Source organism: Rhopilema esculentum, chromosome 17 (genome assembly GCF_057945365.1).
Source record: "Rhopilema esculentum isolate cy_ngs chromosome 17, ASM5794536v1, whole genome shotgun sequence".
NCBI lineage: Eukaryota > Metazoa > Cnidaria > Scyphozoa > Rhizostomeae > Rhizostomatidae > Rhopilema > Rhopilema esculentum.
In genome coordinates, this window is record NC_142831.1 from 2,716,187 (window position 1) to 2,743,589 (window position 27,403).

General features: G+C 35.0%; 1 protein-coding gene across 3 annotated transcripts in view; it reads right to left on the reverse strand.

The window, feature by feature from the left end:
• Positions 1 to 14,654, reverse strand: part of LOC135681350 (uncharacterized) — a 34,765-nt gene extending 20,111 nt beyond the window's left edge. For 2 of the 3 annotated variants that reach the window (XM_065195787.2, XM_089113479.1), the window contains exon 1: positions 13,303 to 14,654. The gene's annotated coding sequence lies outside the window, so the exon portion shown is untranslated. Of the gene's footprint in view, positions 1 to 3,013; positions 4,970 to 13,302 lie in introns of those variants that run through there. The other variant, XM_065195796.2, reaches the window with a different exon arrangement.
• Positions 14,655 to 27,403: the final 12,749 nt, after the last annotated feature.

Sequence of the window (27,403 nt, forward strand, 5' to 3'; positions counted from 1 at the left end):
GTACTAAAACATAGCTTGAAATGCTTCATTCCAGAATGAATTTTTTTCTTCAAAAAAATCATCATTCATGAAGAAAATAATCATCTTTGAAATATACAAGTAGAAAACAGTCTTTCCAAGGTCCCTCTAAATCAATCAATGAACATGCAGAGGATGCAGGACTGTAGATCACTGGCACAGTCACAAATATAAAACAGTCTTTCCAAGTTCCCTCTAAATCAATCAATGAACATGCAGAGGATGCAGGACTGTAGATCACTGGCACAGTCACAAATATAAAACAGTCTTTCCAAGTTCCCTCTAAATCAATCAATGAACATGCAGAGGGTTCAGGACTGTAGGTCACTGGCACAGTCACAAACAGAAAACAGTTTTTCCAAGGTCCCTCTAAATCATTAAATGAACATGTAGAGGGTTCAGGACTGTAGGTCACTGGCACAGTCACAAACAGAAAACAGTCTTTCCAAGGTCCCTCTAAATCAATCAATGAACATGCAGAAGGTTCAGGACTGAAGAAATGTTATCATTCAAAGCATAAAGATAGGTGGATGATAGTTGATGCAAGTGTAAAAAATGATACTCTTTTATCTAATTATCACATGCTCCCAGACGCTTGAAGCCTACAGTGAACGCAATTGTGAGTACGTGAGACTCTAGTTTCCTTATAGTAGTTTATGCAAGGTTTCTTCAATGCATTGTTAATTAAATGACTTTAGTATGTTAGTTAACAAGAAAAAAAACTTGCATAGAAAACGTCTTTTCACCATTAAACATTCCATAAAGCAGACATATCCTTCTTTAGAAAACCATGTAAAAAACAGAAAGCGTTATAGTATCATGGGAACTCGCAGGTGTTGCTCACTCTCCTTAACTACCAACAAGGTCAAGGCTTTATCCACGACAGTGTTTTCGTCTGAGTGTTTAAATAAAAAATTCTTGCCTTCACCTTAGGGAATGCTGACGTGTCTTAGACACTATTGATAGCAGAGACAAAAATTATGCTATTTATAACTGCGAGTGAAATCCACTTGAGACTGGTAGAAATTATTCATGGTGTGAGATTTTTGATGTTACGATGTAGCATTAGAATAGATAAATTAGTCTTAGAATTAGCGTTTCACACCCAAAAGGCTTTCTATATGAGGTCTTTACGTAAAATGAAACAGACAAACAAAGTTGTTTACTTCTAACTAAGAATGGTCATGCTGGGAACACTAATGATGCAAAAGGTATACCAATGAAGTTAATTCATGTGAAAGGATGTAAATAAAACATCTCATAGCTGTTTAAGACTCAAAACCTAAGAAGCAAACAACCAAATGTGCAAACAATCTGAAGACGTCTCAAAAGATAGGAACGTCACCCAAGACTTTCTTTATCCAAATGAAATGTTTACAAAAAGAATTGCTTTTTACTTCAAGGGTTTTTTCTTAGAACAATGAGAAAGAATATTTTTTTGCAAAAAATATCCATGGATCAAAAATATTTCAGAGAAAAAAACGATTCCTTTAATATCAACATCCTTAATGTTTCATTTGCATCATTGGACAGTGAAGTGAAAAACTGGTTTGTAAAAATATCGGTCAAATAGCATCAGAAAAGTAAAATAAATCATGTTTAACTACTCTTAAGTTTAGTATTGCTATATTCAAACCAACATTTATAAAAATTCTTTAATATTTCTCCTAAAGTTCAGCCTAGTGCTCTGATAATTGTTCAATGCTCTTCGAAAGATGGCTGAAGTTCTGCTCTTAAAATATATTCAGCAGAAATGAAACTAAAGATGCATCTACAAGAACACTGATTATTTCATGAAAATCTAGTTTGTGACAACATGTTTCTGTAAAAATTTCCAATAAGACAATTCTTTCAAATAACAGCGATTTCAGATGCAAGGAAAAAAGGAAGGGAGATCCTGGATCAAGATGGAGGAGAAACAAGATGGTGGAAGAACTAGAAGACAGATGCAGGAAGATATCATGTTTATGTATGTAAAATAAGAACAGTTTCTCGGTATAAACATTCACGAAAACAATGCCTAGGTTTATGTTATCGGGTCTGAGCTAATCGTATAATCAATACCTAGTTTAACTTGCCTATAGTGGAGGCCAATTGAAAAATATGTTATTAGCCTTTACAACTTTCTGGTAAATATTAACGAGTGAGAAGAAGTGAAACTGAAAACCCTCTGCTAGTTTGGTAGGCAGGAATATAATTATGTCTAATATATCTTTGCTAAAAGTAAAGTAGCTTTTTGAATAAGACGTTTGCTGAGCCCTCCAAACAAACATACTTTTACAAAATGGTGAAAAATCGATATCGTTTTCAAATGATTTTCCTTGGCAAGAACAAGAACATCTTTACTGCCAGCCAAAACGTATTTTTATTCGTTCCATGGGCTTTTGACTATTCATAAAAATATCCAAAGTAGAGTCTTGGTTTTGACTTATTATAAGGACATTTTAAATAGGGTCCCACCAAGCTACAGGATTAAAGCTAATGGAATGTAGGGAATTATTCAAGCTGTAAAACATGGTAGGGAGGGGAACATTTTGTGTGAGAAGGAGTAGGAGCCTATTAGAACTAGGAACCTACTGCCGTAGCTTCTTTTAGTCTTAGAAGCATCCAGGATTCCATTATGGAGAGACTTGTATCTATCTGCCTGTTTATCGTATGTTTTCTCTGCTCAAACACCATCTAATTTCATAAAGTTGTTATTGCAAAAAATTGAAGCCAGTATTAAGATAAGGGCATCATGATGGAAGCAATTCTTTTTTGGGATGGTTGCAGTGTTAGTTAAGGTTGTCCAAACACTTCACAGAAAATCAGACTTGAGAATGTAAAACAAAAGAGAAGGTATTTCACATCTCGTCGCAACATTTATTTGTTCTTCTATTATTTGGAGAAACAAGTCAGTAATATATTATTAATTAATAGGCTGAAATCTGGATAAAAATCAATTTTCAAAATTTATTTGTCATCATATTGAAAAAAGGAAAAACAATAATTTTACCTATCTATACTTCATAATCCTCGCGGTTAGCGTCACTTCTCCTTCGCCCCTCCATCGTTTTCCAAATACGATGCGCCTGAAATGCTTCGAGCACATTTATAGGCTCTGTATAATCGCATCTCAATACACTCAGCATCACCAGTCCCCCGGATATTGTCTATTCAATCAAAATTGAATTGCTTTGCTTTACGTTACATAACAGCATCGTGTAATTGCAAGGCGGTAAGCGTTTATGCAAACAATACTGTTATGCCTTCTTGCTGAAAACGACGAATTGACAAATAGAAAATTAAAAAGGAGGAAGCTTGTCTATGCTGCTGGGTCTTTGTATAATGCAGCATGGGTAATGATTACACTGGTGAAAATGGGTTACCTTGTCCCATGTATACAGGATCCGAAAGACAAGAAAAATTGATATTGCAAAATTCCACGTGGGCAGAGCCGGTTGTCAATCACCAGCATTGTTACTTTTCATTATTTCTGTTTTATAGCCAACAGGGGGAGCAGTTCTATTTAAAGATGGAACTCAATATACACCATCCATTAACCTGGCTTTTTCTGTCGTTTTTGTTACATTTCATCGTGCATTGTTCCTAAACATGAAATTCTTTCTGTTTTCTACCTACTTTACTGTTTGATATAATTCTTGCAATTTTGGTCTAGATATATAAGGAGACCCAGATCATTGGAGATTTTGTCGGGTCGTCTATAGGAAACGCTTTTTTCCTCGGGTCTGACTGATACCAGGAACCCGATATTTGCCTGGGTCCTAGAAATGAAATAATTCCGAACTCTTTTGAAGTTTACATTTTTGAGCAACAATATGCTTGGCAAAATTCAAAGCTAACTTGTCGCAAGGGAAGTGAAATGTCAGCATTGAGCCTTCTGCAAATTGTCTCATTGCTCTTCTTATGAATCTTGCAGAGACTAGAAAAATGATTCTATTGCAATGAGCCGGCATGATGACAACGCGATACTTATCATTGGTTTGGTAATGAATGAAAGTCTGCCATTTTTCTGAAAGTCGTTACCTTCACCAAAACACGACAGGTAGCTTATTGCAGTTTAAAATTGACTTAAGAAACAGATCTTGATACCCATTTGACAAATTTGGGGAGGTGATTTACTGCTTAGGTGAGAAAATATGCAGATTTATTGGGTAACACCCAAGGAGCGCAGAGCATATTACAGACTGAGGTAGCTAAAACATTTTGTGGGGCTAAACATGCTAAAAACCAAGAACAAGGTAATTTTTTGCATGGATTGAGGTACATTTTGGAAATTAATTGGGGGCTAAAACCCCCTCAGCCCAACCAAGCTTCCACGTTCCCTGGAACACCTAATGGTTTATCTGCATACAATTTCCATTGATAAATATTACTAATACATTTTTCATTTAGAGACATGCAATCATATCTTATAACAACATAACAAAGAAAGAGAATGTTAAAAAACACTGATTTCCACTCAGGGACGCCGGAGAGGAGGGCGCGGGGGTCAACCGGCCCTGTTGCCTTTGATAGGAGGGGCAAGGAGAACCAAAGTGCCCTTTTTATAGAAGTTCCATTGACATCAACCGTTTCTAATTATCAAACATTCATATGAAATTCTGACTGTACCGCTTTTTTCATGATGACATATCTCAAAACTTGTAAAAAATTTTCTAATGCCAAAATTAGCTGATTTTCAAGACAAGATACGAAACAAAATGAAAGATACGAAAAGACTGTTAGAAGTTGGGAATTATTTTTCAAATGCCCTTTTACTCAAGCCTGCCCCCTTTGCCCTTTGTTCGTTCCTGTTTCCACTTAATGGTTCTAAAACTTGAAATTAATTTCACAAAAGGTCCCGGCTTCATTTTAAATTACAATAATATTCTCCCGAGCTGATGATCAATAAACGTTAATAAAAAAGAGGGTCAAAATTAGACACCATACGGTGTTTTATATTGAATTTCAACCTCAAAAGAATTTTGCAAGCATTATCTATCACAGTGAAAAAACACAGCATTTGCAAAAACTTGATTTCCATCCTATAGTGTTTTACTTTTCATTGAAAAGTCATCAAAAGATCAACCACTTTATTCTTTATCTTTAGAGTAAAATGTCTTAAAGTGTAATCATTTAATCCTTGCTACTTTATTTTGTAAAAAGCTATTGCTCAAAATTCATCATACCTGTTGATGAAACACATTTGTTTTTTTTTATTTATAGAAAATACCTAAATGATAATTGACTGAATAAAATAAAAGGAATCAAAGATGGCCACTTTCTTTCCTTAAATTGCACAATGCATTGATATGAGCACACAAAAAGCCCAGGAAATTTGCCCACGATCACTTTAATTTCAACACCTTAAAAGTTGCCCACGAGCATTGAAACATAACATAAATAACAACAAATACTGTTTTGAACATACAGGGCAATAGTAAATCTCCTAAAGTATTGATTTTTCAATTGATATAGTAGGCGCTAATTGCCTCACGGTATTTGAACACTGGGAAACAATAGTTTTAGAGTAGTTTTACGTAAACAAGATTTACGTCATCACACGTGTGAAAATGCTTACAGTATAATAACATTTACGCGTTTGAAATTGGTTTGTTTTTCTACTCCAAATCATGACATAGCACAATATCTATATTGCATTCTAATTTTTAAGAAAATCGTATAGTATTCGATAATAGGTTATTCCAGATAATTTGGAGTTTTCAAAAAATCGTTCCTAACAAATTTTTTTCATCAAATGAGAGATACAAAACAAAACAAAAATTTAGCCTCAAAATTATCACACCTTTCTAGTAAAATCTTTTTGATTATTTAGAAGGAATGAGCAATGAATGAACCAATGTCTTAAGTAAAAATTAGAAAGTAACAAAAGTAGTTGATTTTTATCAATTTCGTTTAATTTTTTTCTCATATGTTAACAAAAGGATTAGGTCGAGAGTGTATTGAGCTACTGAACAAATATTTAAAAGAGAAAAATTGATTTTTTGTATTGCTAATCGGATATTCAACTCTGTCACAAAAAGACAACCAATGAAATTGTAAACGAATCAACAACAGAACTCAAAACCTTCGTTGTTTACGAAGACGATTTAATTCTAGACAATAGATTACTCGAGAGAACAATGCTCTTTCCTTGAGAGAGTAACAATAAATGAATCCTCTGAAATACCGTTCACTTCATTAAACTAAAGGTGTCAACCGCCTTGTTCACTCGCAAGAATAACACACAAACAGCCCGAGCAATAACATCTTGTACGTCATCAATGAGTTCTTTAAAGCCAGGCGTTAAAGACATTACAGATCAATGTGCAAAAACACCCACAAACATAATAGTAATTATACAGTTGTATTCAAAGCTAAATCTAATATTTTCCGCCCTAAAACGTTACCGTCAATAATGAAAAACATTGACGTGTCATGCTAATACTTCATCCACACCATCAGTTCAATTATTCATAGCAGACTAGGTATTTTCTAATCTTGGTAAGTTATCCGATAAACATTCTCTCTTGATTGTGTAACTGGTTCAAAATACAAGAAAATTAAAGTTCCTGTACTTTCAGACAATTAAAATTGAGTCAAATAAAAAGTAAACTTGTAAATGTGTCTAGTATATAGTAACACACATCCCTGCGTGGAGTGGCTAAGTCCATAGATGAAAGATAATATTTTAAAGGTCTTATTCAGCTACACAACATAGCTTAAAACATTACAAACTGTAAAGATGGTACGAAAATGTAAAGTATAGCATATTATACTGAAATATGTTTTATCCGACATCCATTATATTATAGAGCGTCGGATAATACCCAATAGGCGTTGTGCTCCACTTCCCAGTGCCATCTTTAGAGATTTGTATTGCAAATGGTGTGTATAAAAATGCAAACCCTTGTATCGAAATGTCTATAACTTCGGGCCATAAAGCGTGGAAAAGGCGTAGTAAAATACTAAATATTTCTCTAGTGGTTTGCCAAACAAAGCTATAAAAACATAAATGATTTAGACTTAAAAATAGCAGGAATTTTTCTATCACAGTACTTCGTGTTTTTAAGGTAATTAACTATTTAATATGGGTTTTATTGCAATAAGTCAATCAGCAGCAGAATGCAAAAAGGTATTTAATTTTATACTGACTCTGTTTTGCATAAATGTCCCATTCTATTTTCATGGGACACTCAGTACTGGAAAGGTTGATGCCCAGTACTTATGCAGCACGTGCCATGTCGTATCAGTGTGGGGGTAAGATATCATGTTTGATTTGAAGCTGATAAACGCTTCTCCTCAAACATCAACATGGAAAAGCCAAGCTTCATTCTATTAATGCCGAGAGATCTCTACTATTATCATTCTATTGTGTTTATCAGAATATTTTGAGAGAGCCTCCTTACACTCAATGCCTGCCAAAAGTACTTGGAACCCCCAGAAAATTGCGCTGCATTTGATATTTTTCATTCTTTTCACGAAACATTTGATACCCTAAAACAGTGTTGGTGATTTAGAGAAATATCATAAAAGAAACACAAAAGAAAATGCTTCCCAAAATCCTAACCCGTTTGATAGTAAACCAACATTGTTCTGTAGGGGAGAGGGGGATGATTTTGACCTTGGAAATTGATGTCAGTGTTCCAAGAATTTTGGCTGGCATTGTAGCATTCAACCTTTGTGAACTATTCATAGATATTTACTGAAGTAGCAGAGTTTTAAGGGAGGTGAATATACACAATTTTTCCTATAAGACAAGAAGGTGAGGTTAAGCTGGCTGTTCTTGATTTTTCCAAAACTGTTGTCCTAGTTTTTTCTTGATTTTTAATTTGATTATTAAGGTATAAGTTCGATAAATTTAGTTTAGAGAAAAATATTTGCTGCAGAAAAACATTTGAAGGTTATGTTGCAAGTTAAGGGTTCTTTGAATAACATTAGCAGAAGAAATAACCTATCATGAAATGTATATACTACGAAGCAATGTTCTTGTATCTTTTGCATTTTGTTGTACTTCTTCACCTTATTTCCATTTTTCCTAATTTTTGAAATTGTTTTACTCTTTTTCTTAGATAAAATTTCTTTAAAAGCAGTTTGAGTGTCTCTAACTTATTGCTTTGTCTGACCTTTTACCATTATTTTTCTGTCAAAGGTCAGGTCATGGCCTTTTAATAGAGTTCAACAATAATATAGGCCAAAAGACCGGAAATCTCTGACCTGTAGCAAAGAATGTGGAGAAAGACGAAATACTATGATATCAGACAATGAGTATGAATGGGAGCAAAATAACAGACAAAAGGATTAGAAAACCAAAACCAGCATTAAGGCCCTTCTGCCACAGAAGGACGTCTGCAGAAAAACAATAAAGATTCATTACTTTTTTGCAGTCTCATTTCCTGTATCCCGTGTTCGCTTCTTGTTTATATGAAACAAGATTGCCACAAGACCCCCTGAGGAAACTGAAAGCCTAATAGACCAGACGAAAATAGAGGGGAGTACCACTTTGGGGCAGGGGAATTTTGATTACCAGTTTCGAGTTCTTTATCAAATGGGAGTATTGAATTGTGATGATAAATGGGGATTTGCCACTGTTTTTTGGGGTAAAATGAGAGTTCAATTAGGAGAGGTTCCTGCTTAATCTCTGCAAAGAAGAAACATGGTTGGAATGACGTTTATAACAAAAAAGCTCGTCTAAGCAGTGGAACATGAAGGATATGTTTAAAGTAGTAAAATGAGCATTAATTTGTCACGTGACGTCTAATTACCTCCATGTCTTTATATGGATATCTTATTAAAAATGGGCAAACCAACTCATCCTTTGACATCGGAAATCCATTTTAAGCAATGAAATTGACTATCAAATCTTTAAGAAGGAACTGTCGTGGTACTCAAACTATAAAACGGACTTTTTGTCGTTTTTGTCAACCTACATTGATAGTATTATTTGGTTTTGAAGAATATAAAGAACAGTAAAATTCCACGTTTATCTTATCTGCACTAGCATAGTAATACTCTTCCCTGCCCCAAAGTGGTACTACCCCCCCCCCCCCATTTCCGTCTGGTCTATAAGGAATTTGGGACTTACTGGGCAACTTTTATCTCTGCGGTGATGACATAGGATTCAGATCCTCTTCCCCAACTAAGCACGGTAGATACCTATCCTCATTTTACACCATTATTAGCAGCCAACCTATCTAAGCTTCCTATATAACGTCCACCTCTCTGGTTTCTTGTGTACGCTAGAGTTTCTCACTAGGGTGCAAGAAATCATATCAATCAACTGAAATCGTCACGAAGGTTTTATCACTTGCCTGAGGAAGTACAAGGCCATTCTCTACAAGGGGCAATTCACTCTTGCAAATAGCGTACGAGATTTTCCCTTTAACAAAAGGATTTCTGGGGATTTTCAGATAAATCAATAAGATTTTCACAAAAGGTGTACGAGATTTTCTTAGAGCGATTTGCCCCTCCATTCTCTAGATATATGATAATTATCGCTGAAAAACTCTGGTAGACTGGCAGCTAACAAAAAAATTGGGAAAGGTACAGGGCCCACGCTACCAAAGGGGATGGAGGGGCCATGCCACCCTCTTTTTACCAGAGCAAGTAGTTTCAAAGCTGCAGTAAAAGGGGACAAAGCCTTAGCCTCCTACTTTTGCTAGCCTTGCCCCCCCCCCCCCTCCCACTTTCAAGTTCGTTGTGTAGGCCTTGAGATACCACGCAGATTTCCGTAGGGATGAAAGGGCAGCTGCTAGATAGAGTTTGGAAATTCTCAAAAGAAACGACGCAAAAGAATCGAGAAAGGAGCTACTTATTTAAAAGTCCTACGCAGAAATGACGAGAACAGCTATTGTGTTACGCCTGTGGGCTTGGTTCTAGAGCAGTTGGTGACCTAACAAGAAAGAGGACAAGGGTGCAAAGTCAAATTAAAGTTTTTTCTTTAAAAGAAAATGCCTAAGTTAAGCTGCCTTATAACGTAAATTCAATATAGTCTTAGATCAATTTTAAACCCACATAAAAATCTAAATTGAGAAACAATCAAGTCCTTGAACTTCTATCTTTATCATAACATTAGTGGAAATTTCAAAACAATTTGCTTTGGCATGAATTTCTTTTTGTCAAAATAAAATCTCAAATGAACGAATTTGTCTCATAGAAAACACGATATAATGACAGGATAAATTAATAATGAGAAGAGAAGTAAAAAATTATCAAGCATAGCGTGTAAAGCATTCCTTTTTCAATCTAAAGGCAGATTTAAGGATTGGTTTGCGTGGGATATTCTAATTGGGAGGAAAAAGTGTCTTATTGGAAAGTCTCCAGGTAAAGTTTGACGGGTGTTAGACGTGTTTGTAATTAGTGTTTATAAAATTTGCTTTTTTGAGAATTGAATAAATCCTTTACAGGGGAAAATACATTTCTTATTGTAGAAAATTTTTCTTGCTTCTAGTAACTGTTGCATCTGTCAAACGGTCCATTCTAAACCCAAAGCTTATAAGAAATAATTTCGATTCAACATAAATCAAGCGTGTCTCTCATCCTATTCAGACTTAAAAGCGCAATCAAATCATATTTAACCACAGATATCTACGACAAAGGCAGAGAGGGAGAGAGAAAAAATTGTACGATTCAAGATATGAATAGTTTGGGAGACTTTAATTTCGCAAACATTCGCTCATGCGATACGCATTTCATATTTCCTGTTGGTTATTCCTTCTGTATTTAACATGATGTTATGTTGCAATGTAATGTTACAAGTAATGCAATGCGAATTTCTTTGAGTGCATTCTATATCTTTCGATCATCTTGAAATTAAGCATGGCAACTTCATTACAACAGTGAACCGACTTTATTAATATTCAAAATAGACAACCATTCAATTTCGAGTTTGCCTCTCATGAGTAAGTAGTTAAAATATTTTGACTGATATAAGTGGTTCGTCATTTAAAGAGGCCCTAACCTTTCTTCCATAGGGGCTCCGATTTGCTTTTTGTGTCACTACTCTTATCTTGTGGCCTTCGTTGACAAAGCTTCACCATATGGGCTGATGACTGGGGATTTGGGGAGTCATGGCATTGTTTTGAGTTAAAAATAACATATAGCTATAGTCTGGTCAGGGTACCAGGAAATTTTCGTTTCCAAAGACTAAAAAAAGTTTCTTTTCTAAAGACGGCAGTTGATAAAAAGAGATGGGAAAACGCATTTCCCTCCTCCGTCTGTCCTACCCAGAGGCATATAACAACAAAGCAAGTATTAGCATGCGTGCAGATTTGAAAAATAAGAACCATTCATTTGCGAAGTCTGAAAACACCCTTTAATAAATGCCAACTGCTGTCTCAAGCTTGAAAATTACTTGGGCAAAATCTAAAGGTTTTTGTGTATTTCAGACGTCCCTAGTAACATCTTCATGATTTGGTTATGTTGAGCACGTTGAGAAATAAAGCTTCTTTGGAGAATTTTTTTCTTTGCCATGCCCAACACATTTATAAGTTAACCTCTTCTAATGATGTAACCACTACCGTGCTTTGCTTAAAACGAAATATTTTCGTCCATATTCACATGATCTTAAGTTGAAGAAAATGCTCACAACAATTTAAATTTTCCCATTTGCTACAAAATTATGCTAATTCAAAGTCTGGGTTTTATTCTTCACATGCCAATAGTAGAACACAGATAATTCATACTTATAAAAAGTACTTTGTTGAGTTACTTGAATCCCCAGCCCTTTCTTTTGTGATTCCTTATACCAAATTCTTTAAACTGCTTACTGCCAAATACAGAGAAGATATAAACCTATTTCAAGACAGTATTTCAAACACGAAATATAAAAAGTACAAAGCATTTTACTTCAGTCATCTTTGCAACACAAATCTTGAAACTACAACACTTTTATGCAAATCAGTAAAAGCTAAATGCTTGAAATGAAGGATAATGGAAACACCTTTCCAGGCTATACTTTTCTTTTCAATTGTAAATACATTTGCCTGTGAAAATTTAGGCTTATATGTTGGTGATATCAGAAAAAACATAGCGTTTGCTAGAAAGATAAAGATTTACCTTAGTTGCTAGAATATGTCAAGTGCTATATTATACTAAAGATTCACCCAGCTTCCAAACTATTCTTCTCAATCTTGAGATCTTCTTTATTATGTCAGGGTACAATAAAGCTTCTTCCTTGTCATTTACATGTAAAAGCTGAGATATACTCCAACAGATGCGAAAATTGAGAACAAAGTGTCAAGAAGTTGATGCACATTGCTTGAGCTATTCCTCGTGCTTGTTACAAAGCATGCAGATGTAATTCAAATTGAATGCAAAAAAAGATACTTGCTGTGCCAAAAGTGAGATTTGAGATAGGGGCGTGGAGCCCCCTACAATTGATAAAAGTAGACCAATTTTAAGGTAGATTAATGCTGTGCCCAAAGAAGAGTCCATTATGAGAGATGGGTGTAGCATCCATAACATTAAAATGGTGTGCCTGAATTGCAGCAGACGGTTATCACATGGATAATCAAGCAAATCCGAAATGATCTAGTGACAACTGACTCACGAAAACTTGACTCAGGCATAGGTTTTGTCAAACATTGTTTATATACCAGTACTTGTTGCTTACATGCGTACATGCGATGGAACGAAAGTACCAAACCTAGGTAACGCAACATTTTTATCTGCCTAAATCTTTATGATGCATTAATCTTTTAGCTGTCACGCGTAGAATAAACATCGTACAGAAAAAATCCCGGTTCCCTTGCACCAATGCTTGTAAGCAAATTTACAAACATGTTTAAAAAGATGTTAAAAAGCGCCATTGCCTTCAATTTTCTAGGCCAGCTCACTGCCTTCATTTTACAAGCCACACCCACAAAGCTCCGTTCCTCTTGTATTAGATAAATTTCTCCAGCAAAAGGCGTATTGTTATCGTATCTTTCAACATGCTCGAGTATTCGTCGTAGCGATTCAGGTGTATGAGCTATCGCCTTAGTCTGTCACCGTTTTTCATCAATCATTTTTGCGAACAGTAGTTTACATAATTTCGAACTACCGCAAAAGTAAGTGTTAACTCACCTAAATACCTAAATTCCATAAAAAGATTTTCAGGATTTTTATAATAAATTAGCTCATTGAAAAAAAGTTCGTAAAAAAATGTTTCCATTGAGAAGTAATAGAGAACAGAGAGACCTCTAAGATTTAACCAAACCAGGAACAAATTCGATTGAAGAGGTTTTGTGGCTACGCAAAATCAGCATCTTATATAATACAAAAAGAGGCTTTTTTGTATAAGAAACAAAAGTTATAACTTACAATTTCCTGAGCTTTCTGCCTTTCAAGATCTTTCTTAATCGTCACACTAGGCCTTGCCAATTTGTTTTTATGAAGTCCATGTGCACTAGTCCAAGAAGACTGGGTACAATGCCAATAGCTCAAAAATAGCCAGGCAAAAGTAAGATCTCATTAATAACAATGGCTCGCAAGATGCATCATTTATGCATCGTCACAAAGACTCTCTCCAATATGTAGTACTCCAGTTCTAATGCTTTGCTTCAAATGATCATTTTTTACAGATCAGATACTTATAGTGCAACAAAAGCATATCTCTCTCAAGGTGCAGCTGCACGGTGCAGCTAATGTTTTCCAAACAAACTTTGGTTTACTATTAATTGCCTTGTGGTCGCAACAGCTGTAAATGCTGTAAATTCCAATCTTCCACACCTTGCTTCAATGCAACTTTGCTATTTTCGACTTTGCAACTCTGCTACTTTGCTACTTTGCAACTTTGCGACTTTGCCTTGCTGCTACTCTGTTACCCTCCAACTCAAATCTGCTGCACTGCCATTCTGCCCATCTACAACCACATGACTGATTACATTCAAAGAATCCAACTAAACTTGCAGCTATGAAAATTACAAGAATCTTTCACTTTACACGCGGGATTGACACGTGAAGTATTTTCCAACTGATTGTGCAATTAAAAACAGCGACAGGTCTTTCGAATCTAGGACAAATAAGGCTATCACTATAGCAACGATTGTCTTATTATGTCCAATACTGCAGGAAACTTTATTTGCGGTTGACGTGCGCTATTTTTGCTAGGTTAATTGACAAATAACTAAATGAAAAAGTGAATAAAGTTCTGTTTCCTAAGCTGTAGAAAGTTTACAGCATCGATTTCTGCCAATACTGAAGCATAATTCTAATTAAATCAAGTAGTAAACTGCAAGATATGTTTCAATACACTTCTTGGAATATAAAAAGCTATTTTTAAACTGCTAAAATTTATAAAGGGGCAGTTCTAAGTAACGAAGGCTGAGAGAGATGTCTCAGCAAGAATTGCAATATGACATTTACTCCTGTATTCAGACTCACAAAGAAAGAACTTAATCTAGAAAGGCCACAGAAAGAAGAAACTGCATGCTGTTCACGGCAAAGCCCAACATTGCAAACTTTTTCTACTGTAGGCTTGCCCACTTCTTGGTCCTTTGGTGGACCTATCTAATGCTCTAATTATTTGTCTCTATCACACTTGTAGTTATTTTATTTGTACTTGTGGCATTATGAAAGCTTTTTGTTAAGGTTTGCTATTTAAAAACAAACTACAAAATACCAATCATGCGTAAGCCAAGCCAAGCACCGCGGAGCGTTGAGAAAGTGGGGGGTCTAAAAAAGTAGGGGGCGGGGGCTAAAACCATATAAAAAGAGTCTTTACTGGTACTTTATTACTTAGCATTGTCTTTTTTTGCAAAAAGTGGGAGAGCTAAAGCCCCCCAACCCCCCCCCTGCTCCGTGGAGCCTGAGCCAAGCAAAATGGGTGTAAAGATGGAAATACTCCTCCCCTTTACTTTTCACTAATGTCAGAAATATTCTAGGATATATTATAGTAGATATATGAACAGCCTTTTCCTACAATTTGATGTTCAAGGAATGGCTTTGTGTTATGTTTTACTTTCTGTTGTGTGCAATTAGCGTGTTACTAAATGAAAAAGCATCAAGAAATGGATTTTTTATCGAAATAGCCAACAAATTAACCGTGCCCATATCTGCACAAAGTATGGATTTTCTTTATCTTTACTCATTTAAGCCAGTTTCTATCATCCTGTGTACTATAACGTCACTTTTATACATGCATTGCCGTAACCCTCATTGAGAAAATCATACCAAATTAAAAAGTTTGAGATACTTGCAGTTACAGAGAAACCTTTTAAAAATTGGAGATTGGCTCATGTCGGGAGAAAAGGGCATCTCTGTGAGCTACCAATAGACACTTTACCAAGTCTGAAAAGTGGGGGGTACACCCACGTCCCTCTTCAGTTACTGCGTCTATGGTAGCCTTTTTAATGAAAAAAATTTCTATCGAATCCTATCTGTTTCTTACTGCTATCTGTGTTGCTTTAACCCCATAATACACCGCTAAGTAAGAGAGCTTTTCCTTAAAACTGAGAAGATGTTTCTTGAAAAAGCTGATAACCGTTTTAAAATATCTAAATCATTTGTAGATCTTAGTCGAATTTGGAAATATTGCCGTTCAAAAAGCAATTATAAACAGGGGCTTGCGTCTCATGTCATCTTTGTAGATCTAAAGCAAAACATTAAAAGGAAGTCATTTTTTAATACGGTATCATTTTTAAGGCAAGAGTTTACCCTGGCTTTGGATAGTTCCGTGTGATTATACATAAAGATTTTACACATGTTAATTTAGGCATTTTAAAGCATTTGCTGGCCATATCATTTGGTCCTAACAAAATTTGTAAGCGTTTATGGTGTGAAATATTATTTTAAATTCCATAGTTTCATTGCCTGTCCCCCGTGATATCATTCTATCCAGAGTAAAATTTCGAAATGTTTACGGCATTGGAAAAGAACAAAAGGCAGTATAATTGTAGCCATGAAAAAAGGAAAGGGGGAGATTGGACAGGAAATGGTAGGCACGTAGAACTCCTTCAGCTTGGTTAGAAAACATCAAAGATCAGGAAAGAAGCATGTTCGTTGCAAGAAGCCAACGGACGAAATAATAGCATCCTCCTGAAATTTATTTTAGGCGTACCTCTCTGTGTGAGCCTTTATAATCTTAAACATATCTTGCTTAGACCCCTTGGTATCGCTTCTAAAGGTCACCATTAAGCTATTTTGTTCAATCAATGAACAACATAGTTCGGCTGGATTGTGAAATGGTATCATGGTTTGCAACCTGCAAATTATAAAGCTTGGTCTAATAATAAAACACTATATTCAGGCATCCAATTAGTTTAGAAATTAAATGCATTCAGCTTGACTAATTCAATACGTAGCAAACAGAGATGGCTTGGCAGATTGTGCATTGACACAAGAGGTGCCTTGGATAGGAGGGGGCTCTGAGGTAAAATTCTGAGCAATTTTCTACCAGTATTTTTAGTCGATGAATAGTTTGAATGAGTTCTTAAGCCCCACTAGAATCTTTGACACAAATGTATGTTCATTGGGTGAGGTCAGGGGTGTGGCTTCTACAAGTTGCTTGCAGAACAGCACCCTCCTAAAATTTAGGAAGGCGCCCCTGATTAATACATAGAATTAACTTTAATAGGAACTATTCAAAACCGGGTCTATGTACTAGGCTTTAAATATTATCATTTCCTAAAATGGATCATTGAATGGTGGAGGAAGAAAAAGGTAGATTGCCTGTCTAGAGCCAAATACATTGATAAACAAGGATAATTTATTTTTCTTTATCGGCGTTACCTTTCAATATCAATATCGACTGGCAGCAATCAGTCACTGTGAATGCAGTCATGCCTAGATAAGTTCAATTATATATCCGGAAAGCGATAATGCAACATGCGTGATCCCTATCGCAGGCTGTCTCACTTTTTCCTACTGATGTATTTCATTATGGTCACGAACTGTTGAGAATCATTGCAAATATATCTATGGATAATGGCACGATTATATTAATGTTTGATTGCGAACTTCTTTTTATGATTTTCTATATTGACGTCTAAAGTGTGGTGTCACAAAGATTAAACTTATAAAAAAATAAACTTGCGATAACCACATAGCCTTAAAGAGCATCATGAAATACTTAAAGTATGAAAAAATGCTAAATAAATTGATATTTGATTGAGCTATGACAGATGAAAAATTTCGAAGTTTATCTGATGCCAAGGGATTGCTGTTATGTTGGCTTGGTTTATGAAGCTATGTTACAATGATTGGAGGGCAAAAATTAACCAGGCTTCGCCAAAGTGCGAGCGGCGCTCGCAGGCAAACTGCCGATCAAATTAAGTCTGCAGGCACATCTGTAAAAACGGTCTTTTTTCAAGTTTCCAACTGTTTAAAAATTTAGAGAAATAATTCAGCTACAAGTTTTACCATGTGAATATTATCAAATGTTTTTCTTCCTTTGAATAAAGTGATTAAGATACTCGGAAAAAAGATGAATAAGGCAATCACACCAGGGATTTAAGCCCAGAAGCACGTCCGTGGTATTAGTAAAACCAATAAAAAACCTCGAGGATAATGAAGTGCGACAAGGTAAAGAGAGGGTGAAATGAAACTGATTTATCACGCAATGTGTACACTGAGGACAAGAAGGAAACTTTTAAGATCATAATGCCTTTATAGTTGATTTACAATGAGGTGTACTCAAAGTGAAAGAAAGAAGCAAGGCGTCCAATGTTGCAGTTACAGCCCTAAAGGATATTCATTTGTCAAAAACTTCAAAATAATTGAGTTGATTATCTCAAATGTATCTGGCAATGGACTTCGGTTCAAATTCACAGATTTTTGAGACATCTGCAAAAGTAGGCTTTACCGCTTTGTGAAAGTGATTTACGTAGCAAAAAGAGAGGAATAGGTTTTTCTAAAACCAAGAACAAGATGTCTAAAGATCTTGATATGATTATTTATTTTGTTTGCGTGAATCGGTCATTGATTTAAGGCTTCCATGAAAAAAAAAATTCAGAAGAAACTATCTGGGTGGAGCATGCAAGAGAAGGAAATTGTGATTGCTGTTAATGGAAAAAATATTAAAAAGCTGAAAGTATCATCAATTATAGTATCAAACAGTATCAAGCAATAAAACCGACTGCCATTTCATTTGATGCTCAAATAAAATTAAGGACTCAATCGCTTCAATTGTTTTGGAACGAATGAAAAAAAATGGCCAGATTTCCCTTTTTGTCGTAAGCTAAAGTTTGTTTAAACTCTACAATGCTATTTTTGTTGATAAAACCATCATCATTCTTTTCAAAAATTTACCGGTCTTTAAACAATAAAAATGATTCATGAAAAAGAAAATAAACCGAATGTCGTATTGCTGTCATTTTTCCCGGGGTACTTTTCATGATGCACTTTAAGATTATGTCAATCACATTCGAAAGCTCTTAAACATATTTGTTGACGTTCTGGGGCGTAGCTTGCAGGAAGGGTGTAGGGGGTGTAGCACCCTCCTCACCACCAATACTTCATGAATTGGTCGGTAAATCTTCAATTTGTCTACAAAATCCTTAGTTTGTTGGTAAAATCATCTATCATTAGGTGAAATGGTAACTAAATTTTTCTCCATCTATGTCTTCGTAAGTAAATTTTTCTTGAAAAATAAGTAAAAATTGATGACCCTCCACACCCCTTGGTCTGGAAGGTCGAGCTACGCCACTCTTGCACAGAATCTGTTCAGGGTTGCTCTTTTACAGAAGATGCGACAATAAACTAGAGATCAGTTATAAATGGAAAGCTTTAACGTAATGCATGAGGAAAACTTCACGACGTAATTATCAATGCGTGGTAATATAATTTAAAATATTCCGAGGAAGATCGACTGGAAAGTACCATAGTCCGAACCTGCCCCGACCAACGCCATTGTAATGATAAGAGGGTAAAAGACAACGTCATTTAAGTTTTTTTCATCTATCGTTTAATTCAAGCCTTTTGCTAAGATTTTAATGAAAGTTCATTTCCCCCTACCCCTTCAACCCCTATCATCCCCCACTAAGAGGCGTAAGAAAGACGGAACTAAATTCAAATGTTGTTTGTTGGCGATCAACAATAAGGCAATAGCTATTAAGATTCGTTGACAACAAACGAAATCACCATCGACATTTTAATGGTAATTCTTATCTCAAATTTGAAGCACTTCTCCTCGCACGTTCTTCACGATCGAAGTAATCCTTTTTTGACGTCATATTTGAAAAGAAGTCATAGACAGCGTGACCTGGGGGAGCTAAACTTTTCTATCAAACTAATGGACTCGCTATTCAAAGTGCATATGACTCATGAGTGTTTTACATAAGCAGACATTTGCATCGTGTAACATTAAATCCCACTTATACGCCGCGGTGTTTAGTCACAGGTTGGTTACATTTTGGAAGAGCGAGCTGAATTATACTTATATCAATATGAGATCGCTACACTTGATAAAACAATGGTGAGATGAAAGTTGAATCTTTGATATAGTACCCTGACCAGCAGTTTTTAAAGTTCTATCACGGAATGATCAAGTAACCGACTGGAGGATGCCATTTTTACAGGAAAAAGATGTGGAGATTTTTGAAAAAGGTAGGCCTATATTAAATATTCCAATGTTTTACGGCTTTCAATGCTTTACTGTTACATGTAGACAAAGAAGCCTAAAGGATAGCTGACTTGCCTTCCACTTTTTGCTAAGTGATCATTTTACTAAAACGTTCTATATTTAATTTGAAGTCTTCTGAGATGTTTTGCAGCCCATTCCATTGCTCTCGGTGCTATTGTAATCTATAAATTTTGTCATTCTAAATGTTAATCAGATTTAGAAACGGCTAAAACCATTTCTAGAAAGTTACTCTAAACAATTTTTGTTATAATGATGCTTTATTTGTGTCCTTTACATTCATGTTTACGACATTTTGTTTAAGCTGTAAATTACTGACAATTCAATATTATCTTGATATTAAAAATGGGTGAAATTATTATCGATTATGATATTATTATCGATATTAAAAATAGCAAATACCTATGAGTTCTGTTAATATTGCAAATTCCATATTAGAATTTAAATTGGTTGATGGAAGAGTGGGGCATTTTTGCTTTCCATTCAAGACATTTTGAAAAGGAAACAAATTGGCAATTGTTTGGGGGGGGGGGCGCACTTCCTCCAAACTGATCCTGCTTCCAACCGCAATATGAATTTTAGAGTTTCAAAATTTCGTTTCTATCGATAGTCTATTTAAAATATGTCTACACATTGTTTATTTCAACAACACTTTGACAGAATCTAACTGAACTTGGATTATACATAAACTAACATAATATAACAAAGAAAATGAGCTAGTAAAATGTATATTTTTTATGGCTGTAAGATTAGCGGGTTAAGTAACTCAAGTTGAAAATACGAGCTTAATTGATTTCAGTAACAGTTGAATATCAGGCAGGTAGGTTTTGAGGTTTCACCAAAGTGAATAGATAAGTTGCTGCAGTTTAAAGACATTTCTGGTACGCTAAATCACTTCCAGTATCATCCACTGTGTTTTGACTAAATTTCGGAAAAGATTGTACAAATTTCATTTAAACAATAATATTGCTTTGATGGGGTCTTTAAGAAACAAGTCGGTGCGCTTTTTTCCAGTCTCTTTCAGGAGCATCGATCGCTGAGCTTGTTATGAGGTTGGTATACATATCACTAGCTGTTATACATCTGAATAGACCGAGGAAATCTTTTCCCAGAACCCGAATTAAGTATTGATATGGTTCTGCAAACATATTCAAATGTTTTTCTTTTTCCAAAAACACGTAATAAAGATTGTGTGAGAAATTTCTTAAAGTTCAGAAAATATGTGTTCTCAGAATGGAAATGTCAATATCTCCGTCAGATTCCTAGTCGCTATGACATAACAACCTTCGTAGTTTTCGAATAGTAAGCGTAAAAACTATTTTGTTTGGTGCGTTTTCTAATGAACGCCGGTATTTAATAGAGGGCGGCGTTCATCAGAGGAAATACAGTACATGAATTGAATTTGAATTTTGAATATGGACATGGCACCTGTGAAGGTATTGCATAATTTCTAAACTGATATACAGAACAGACAGTAGGATAATGATTACCATGGAAACAGACATTGCCATGACAACATAATCTCGTTGACCTTATCAGGTATACAAAATGGTATTATCTCTAAAGTCAATCCAACAGGCAATTATCTGCTTGGTAATTAGCTTCTATGGTAACCATTATGTACTAATTGGTAATATAATTTCATTGATGTATATCTGAATGAAATATGCATAGTGTATTTTCAATATGATAAGTTTTAAATGATAATCAAAAATAGATCTAATTTGTTGTTAAACGGCATTATTTAGTTCCATATTGGATTCAAGACTACGTATTTTTGGTCACTTTGATAAAGAACAAGGAAATTAAAAAAAATTGAAAGGAACAAGACTCTAAGTAATTTGAAAATATCTTGATCTAGTTTAGCAGAATTCACGAAAGCGATAAAACTCTAAACTGGCTAATTCAAAGATTCCCTTTTAAGCTTATTTTTAAAAATTGTTGATTTTGAGCCTAAAATGATTCTTAAACCAATATTTGCTAAAATCGAGCTAGTGCCCTTCTTTATCACGAAAACAAAACAAAATGATTACTTGACATAAGAAGTGGCTGTATCAAATAAGAACATGCTTTGAAATGTAAATCAATAATTTCTAAAAGTAAAAAGTGAAACTGGAGATGAAAATCAGCATGGCTAAAATATTTTATCAATTCTTAAATATCAACAATTTTGAGCCTTACTAACATTGTTTCTCCTCATAAAAAGTGTTTGCCGTAAAAATTTTCCTCTTAGAAATGTTTATCGAATCCAACTCCGTCAATATTCATGTTTTATTAAGCAGTACGAAGATTTTACTGGTCACCATTTTAACCACAAGCCGATTGTTATCTCGCAACCGTAAATCTTGAAATTCCCTTTTTCTAATAAGCCCCCTCCTCCCTCAAATGAGCCCTCACCCTGGTAATGAAAATTTTTGACCAAACCCCATTCTCGAATAAAACCCTTCCCCTTGAATAAACCCTTTTCCAATATGCTTCCTTTGCATTTCAAGTAGCTTCCATTGGCGCCTTTTTGAGATACAACAGATATAATCCACCACAATTGATTCGTTGGAGTATAGAAAAAGCTATAATAAACGAGGTATCGACGAAGATATCGCCTAAGACAAAAAATGAACAATTTTTGCGATCAAGATATCTTTTTGTGCATTGATCAATAGTGTTTTGGGTATGGTATTTTAGAAAATGCCATGAAGTAAAATTACAAATGAAATTAATTTGAAAAATAACGATAAAGACACCTAATGAGCTACTAGCATGGGAACTTGAGGATAATTTCAAAAATTCACCCTCTTTTATGATCCCAAGCCTGTGAATATTAATGATATAGCAACGCCGAAGGCGCTAGATATCTAACTCGGGTCATGCTGCGTACTGCCGAGTTAGGCAAACTTCTTTACTTCCGCCATTTTAGATAGTAGCAAAAAAGCAAGCTGCAATAGGGTTCAGTATGGAAAATTGCTTGTTTTGATGAATGATTTTCGTGGCTCACAACTATTTCAGTGATTATCAATGATTATATAGAATTAAAAATTGGTTACTGTATGAATCAGGCCTTGAAATTTTATAGCAGTTTCTGTAAACAAAGAAAGAAAAAGTAACTTAATCACATCTTTGTACAAATGTGTTAAAAAAATCATGCATTGATTGGCTAAACATTGTTGCTAGATCCGTTTTAAAACAGATCAATCATCATTTTCTGGAATTTCGACGAGACAGAAAACATTACAACAAGCACCGCGACTGTAAATGCTTGGAAGTTGCGAATGACGGCTTATTTTTCCAATATCAACATCAATTCATAAATTTAAGTGCAATATAAGGCCACTCACCAAATTTAACATCGATATTCGAAAGAGAAGTGGACGAAATCAATCCTTACTTTTACCAAATTTATAAGGGCTCAGTATGAAGCAAGTTCCTTTTTGCCACTATTCAAAATGGCGGAAGTAAACAAATTTTCCTCACAGCCTACCTGCGAGTTAGACATCTAGCGTCTTCGGCGCTTCTTTATCATTGGTAAATATCGGTATACGAATCGAGGCAAAAACAATGTTCCATTGTCTCCAATTTTTGTTCAAGAAACTTGCTGTATGAGAAAAGAGTATTGGATCCTCAGGAACAAATTTGAAACTTCAGCAGTGCAGGCAAAAGTATTAGAACTAGGTGAATTATGTTTTGTAGATCCAGAACTACATAAACGGAAGTGATTGGCTGGTTTGAGTATTATATACCTTTATGAATCTATCGTTCTTTGAATAGCGGGTTGAATCGTGTTTCTGGAAGATGTCTCATATCAGAACGTATCTCTGTAAACTGTGCTCAGCACAGTGAGCCTCTGTGCGAAGGGGAGGCGAGGCAGAACTACATTAACCATAGTGATTGGCTGGTTGGCATAAAACTGGAGACGCGCAAAAAAGTTCTTCAGCCGTTTCACACCGCAACCAACTTCAAACCTATCTTATTTTGCGTAATTAAATGAAATACTAGAATGTAAAATTTCAAGCACGACGGGCTTCAAAAAGGACACCAAACATAAAATTTAACGGGATTGAAACAAAGAAACTATGAGTACTGAAATTTGTTCCAGCATTAAGCCCTCGATGTATTCAATGTTGACCCGTGCTTCGTTTGAAGTGGTTATGAGTACGAATCAATCATTTAAATACTGGCTAAAGAAGAATAACTATCATTTTCATGAAACGAAGATTTGAAGTGTCAGCAATAAAGATAAAATATTAAGTTTGCACAAGTTTGATATAAACTTTGTCTTCAAATTTAAGCGTCACACGAAAACGTAAAAACACATATAAAATGGACCAGTCTTTTAAATTGGACAACCGATCAATTGTGCCAAATTGTGCTTTGATGGTTATTTTCAAAACTGACTAGCGGTTAAGGATCTACGAACTAAAAGTAATTAGCCTGCTGTCAATTTTTATGTAAGAAATATTATCACTGAGTGCACTTTGAAATCGTACCTTTTAAATTGGGTTTGCAACACAACGAGGCCTTATTACCATCTTGCTTTGTTGTATAACGTTAAAGAATTGTTATCTTGTAGCAACTGATTGTTTAAGAAAAGTAAGTTCATTGTATGTATCAAGTTAATCAAACACCCGTGTGTATACTTAGTAACCAAAAAAGTTTCAAGGTTGATTGGAAAGATCAGGAACGGTGTACAGAGATCAGTAGAGCCTTGACTGGTGCTCTAACAGGCGATTGACGTGGGTTAAAATTATTATTTAAAAGTTTATTATTATGTATTTTCATTATTTCAAAAGTTTTGAAGTGCATAGAATTGGTTAGGCGGTTCCCAGGAAAATTACAGCCTCTTTTTGCGTTACTTTCGACCAGCACAATCATTTTTGCGTTTTAAATTTTCTGCTTCCTTTGGACTTTATCCTACATTTATCCAAAAAGTCGGGTGAAAGTATGCTTCCGCACTTTCGTGCTATTCGTTAATGTTCTACAATTCTATCTTTTCCTGATGTTTCAACAAATATAGAACTTTTAATATAAATGTTTCTAATCATTTTTTACAGTGTATATCAAGAGCAGAGAGGAAAATTTTACATCATTACCCAGTTGGCGGGTATGGTGAGCCAATGGTACAGAACACTTCCTCCTGGAATGAGGCATCTTGTTTAAGAAAAGACCTGGCAATGTGACGATTCTCCATTTCAAAAACAAACGAGATGAACAAATCCAACATAACCCCAACATGCTACATAAAATGTGTCTGTGCCATATGATATGAATGGGTCTACCTTGTCATTCTAGACTGGAGGGGGGGAGGGGGTTTCAAGGCAGAAAACGTAAATTTAGGCAAAAGGGACAAAAATAAAGAAAATTGTACTCCCTCTCCTCACTCTGGTTGAAAGTTTGGTTACGCTAGGACTCGAAAGACGTACCACTAACCACTGACCCATTCCTTAATCACGCAGATTTTTAGTGTCAAACAAAAGATGATTATATGCAATAAAACTGTTTAAATAATAATAATAATAGATATAGATAAGTTCTTGTAGTTGAATCTAGTCATTTACTTTGACAAGCTAAATAAATCAATGTAATTTCACAAATAAATTCCGTAAAATGGTATTATAGAAAAGTTGCTAATTAAAAAAGGTTTTGCCGTAAAAAAGGAACATTTAAATGTATCTTGATTAAGGCAATTTTCAGAATAACGTCACGCTAGATAACACAAGTAGTTGTGAGAGCATATAACATGTTTATTGTCTTGTTGAGTTTTATGGCATCTAGTCCACGACCTAATTTACAATTTTCTAAAGCCCAGTATTGATCACATGTTCAACGAATGCCAGGAAGGCCAAAGAAATTCAAAGAAACAAGTATGCAAGACAAGATGTTTCATTTTTTCTATCGCTTTTCCAAGACTATTAGAGCATTACTGCTTTGTGCGGAAGAAAGATAGGCACTTTCCTGGCCTATGCATTAAGCAAAATAAAAACCTTATAAGTTTAGTGACAAAAATGGTTAAAAGTTTCTTGGATGATTTACTAGGTCTATGACTGAAGAGGTCTTTTATTAAGTAAAGAAATGGATTCTTTTAAATACACTCCATGGCTGTGGCGTTAAAAATGCTGAAAGTTGTAGCTTTGAGAATACCACAATGTTCGCGTACTGGTCCACTTCTTTTGATAAGATTCGTAAATAGCCTTAAAAATTCCTGAAATTATCGTTAATTTGCGATTTTTCTAAGCAAGAAGAATCAAGAAAACCGAATGCCTGGGCAACAGAACACAATTTTGCTGTAAAAAAGCGAATGTTAATCAAAATTGCATCGAGTAAATTACTTCTAAAGAGAGCTGTCCTAAACAAAAACAAAATTGATAATCGATTCGCTAATTTTTTTTTGGAATTCTGCTTGTGTGTTTTATTGGGTATTCTATTTTATAAGAAGATCAATTTTACTCTTATAAAAAGCATACGTGTGTCTGTATTTGTAAGCTTGTTGCTAAATAGCAGCAAATAAAATGAATAATATACTGTTTAGCGAGAAATTCTATTCGTGTGCTAAACGTGATGTTCCAAATTTGGCCAGTTTGAACGGTTACATAGCAGATCTAAAACACCATTGCTGACGAGCTCCAGAAATAAAAAGGTTACACTGTACCTTAAAAACTGCACCATATTTTACAGTTAGATAGTGACCAAAATGTGGATGAAAATTTACAACTACAGGCTAATTTTCACATTCACATTCATAATTCACAAGTCTTAACAAATGTTTACCACGGTCCTAAAATCGACAATGTTTAAAATTAGGAGCGGATTACAGAAACCATGTTATATTTAGAGATGACTAACCTTGCTTTAGAGTGACCCGTCATTTGGTAATCTGGCTTGACAATCCTTTCAGTCGCTTAATGAAAATATCGAATGAGTTTCTAGAAAACTTAAGGTTTTATTGCTATCAAATGAAGCGAGTGATGTCCGCTGGCTCGCTGATAAAACAGAATAGATGAAAGTAAAGACTCTTGAAGAGCACCTGCTTCACAAGATAACTAGTTTAGAGATTTCAGCAAAAGCTACACAAAACGGATGCTTGTGAGATCAGTATTACTGTAAATGTATGGAGGTGCTCATTGAAGGGTTTTAGAAAGAAGGAAAGAGCTTTTCGAGGTAAAAAAAGAAAAAAAAATTGAAATTTTTGAGGTAAAAAAAGAAAAGAAAGAGAAGAATGACCTATAAAACAGAAGGTAGAGCTAAAGCTACCCCAAACTTTGATTTTCTTCTTGCTTTCGTCCAACTCATTTTCTGTATTACCATTACTGCATCACAAGCTGCATTTCAAACCCGACCCTTTAACTTTAATTCAAGCTTGTTAGCAGTGAAATGCACTTGCAGCATTGATACTTTCAAATGGCTTTAAAGCTTATAAAACGCTTGCCCCCTTATCTATGTTTTTTTAAAAACAAGAATATAGTAAAGTAGCTAAAGAAAAGATTTATTTAATACCCATTAAGTCAATGTCAAAATTTATCTTGAAAGGGTATAACAAAACTAAGTTTTTTATGCAGATGATTGAATTTGACATACAACTGACTGTTTTAAAAATTGAAAGCTTATTTTTGCACCGTGGATGTAAACATTTTTGGGAATAGCAACCAGATTTACGGAAAATTTCTGTTGCTATAAGTAAACTTGCTTAGCCCTATTACACTTTGTAACACAAAACCAAATAAATAAAAGTATTTCCACAAGCATTTTGAAAGTGAGTGCCTTCTGAAACCTGCTCAACAAATCTTTCATCTTTTCTTCCCCGCCTCTGCAAATGTTATCGAGATCTATAAGATCCGATTATTCGGGCATTAGTAC